Source organism: Penaeus vannamei, chromosome 3, assembly GCF_042767895.1.
Source record: "Penaeus vannamei isolate JL-2024 chromosome 3, ASM4276789v1, whole genome shotgun sequence".
Lineage (NCBI taxonomy): Eukaryota > Metazoa > Arthropoda > Malacostraca > Decapoda > Penaeidae > Penaeus > Penaeus vannamei.
This window is the reverse complement of record NC_091551.1, coordinates 41,057,884-41,060,383: the sequence shown is the minus strand read 5'-3', so window position 1 is coordinate 41,060,383 and position 2,500 is coordinate 41,057,884.

Here is a 2,500-nt window from a genome sequence, read left to right as displayed (position 1 = left end):
AGAAACGCAGTACGCATGTTCCTTTCACATAACCTGACAAGTACATATTATCATTTCTGCAAAGAACAAGGTAATTTACTGATAAGATTAATGGCAGGTTAATAAAATACAGAATAAAAATCATAGTTACGGAGGACATCTACTCAGACATGGGTAGCTTGTTAAAACAAACACATGTTGGATTTCAAACATAAAGTTTATCGCTCGCAAAAAATAACGGAAAAAAATTCGATGCTCTAACCACGACATCTTACTGCACTTAAGCGAGATGAAGGAATTAATGCTGTCTGTATCTCTCTCGCGTCTTCGATTTTTCTCTGCTCTCTCTCTCTCTGTGCATCTCTGTCTTTGCATCTCTCTCTAACCCTGTCTCTCTCTCTCTCTCTCTCTCTTTAACTCTGCCTCTGTCTCACTCTCTCTCTCTCTCTCTCTCTGTCTCTCTCTCTCTCACTCACTCACTCTCTCTCCCTCTCTCTCTCTCTCTCTCTCTCTCTCTCTCTCTCTCTCTCTCTCTCTCTCTCTCTCTCTCTCTCTCTCTCTCTCTCTCTCTCTCTCTCTCTCTCTCTCTCTCTCTCTCTCTCTCTCTCTCTCTCTCTCTCTCTCTCTCTCTCTCTCTCCTTCTCCTTTGCTCCCTCCTTTCTATCTTCTCTCTCTCTCATTCCCTTCCTCATGTTTTCCCTCCATTCTTCCTTCTCCCCTGCCTTTTTATTTCACTGAAGAACTACTACTTCTCTTTCTTTCCTTCCCTCCTTTCCCTCCCTCACTCCATCCCCTCTCTTCCTCCCTCACCCCTTCCCCTCTCTCCCTCCCTCACCCCTTCCCTCCCTCCCTCACACCATCCCCTCTCTCTCTCCCTCACCCTTTCCCTCCCTCACCTCATCTCTTCTCTCCCTCCCTCACTCCCTCACACCATCCCCTCTCTCTCCCTCCCTCACCCCTTCCCTCCCTCCCTCATCTCTTCTCTCCCTCCCTCACTCCCTCACCCCTTCCCTCCCTCATCTCTTCTCTCCCTCCCTCATCCTTTCCCTCCCTCCCTCACTCCATCCCTCTCTCCCTCCTTTCCTTCTCCCTCTCCCTCTCCTCGCGTCTTCCCGCTCCCTCACCCGGGCACCACTTCTGCCGAGATGCCCAAGGATAACCCGACCAAGATGGAGGGCGAGGGGAGGTCCGAGGAACAAGATGGATAAGCTAACTGACAAACCTCTCAGGTGGAGTGCTAGCTTGCGGTGGGGGAGCGTCGAGTGTGGGGTTGCGGTGGGGTGGGGGTGGGGGGTTGATGGGCTCCAGCGGGAATCATGAGGGAGGGTAGGGTGGCGAGGGGTGAGGGGTGGTGGGGTGGTGAGGGGTGAGGGGTGGTGGGGCTGGGGTGGGGAGGAGGAGGAGGAGGGAGTATTTTACAAGATGGAGTGAGGTTGGATGGACGCCAGGAGGGTTAGAGGGATGTTCTGGCGACGTCCTGAGGTTGTGGTGGGGGCGCTGTGGGGGTGTAGCGGGTTGTGACAGCGGCGTGGGGTGCGGTGAGGTTGCTGGGAGAGATATACAGGGTGATATATTAGGGCAGTGATACTGAGGTTGAGTGAATGCCAATTGATTTTCCGTTAAGTGTTGGCGTTGGCTGTGGTTCCCTGGACTCCCCTGATTTTTTTTTTTTTTTTTTTTTTTTTAAGCTCAGGAAACGAAATCGATAAATTAACATGACAAAGCAAACCGTTAGAAATGAAAATGCGAAAGTAATGAAATGAATAGTACAAAAAAAAATATATATTACACTAGAAAAAAGTGAATAAAACATACAACTTCCCGCATGTTCAGCGTCGAGGGGAAAAAAGAAGAAAGAAAACAAGAAAATTAAAAGGCGAATAAAGGGGGAAAGGAAGGGGAGACCAACCAAAGGGGAGATAAGTAGCAAAGGCCCAGACAAGATAAGAGTTGATAAGCAGAAAGATGAACAGGTCTGGTAAGCTCTGGGGATACAAGACCGATTCCCCAGACGACAAAACCTCGCCGATTGAGTGTAAGATTCCTCCCCCTGTGGTAACTCGGGGTAATTATCTATTGCCTGGAATCGGTCTAGCGTCAGTAAAACACAAGGAGTAGTTTGTTTGCGTCCCAGAGGTACATTTTTATTGGACGTGGGCGGGGCTCTGAGGCGACCCCGTGCCGTATGGGGTCGCCTCACAGAACGGGGTGGCGGGCGGAGCTCCTAATGTTTAGGGTCGCTTCTAGATGATAGGCCAAAGAGGGGGTGGGGGGAGGGGGTGCTTGGAGAAATGTGTAATGTTTTATATATATGTATTTTTTATTGAGAAAACAATACTTTAATTGACTCTTTATCCTTTTGTTCCTTCTGTTATGATTTTTTTTTATGAAGCTTGCATGTTTATGTAAAGATTAACTTGAATAACACACACACACACACACACACACTGGCACACACACACACACACACACACACACACACACACACACACACACACACACACACACACACACACACACA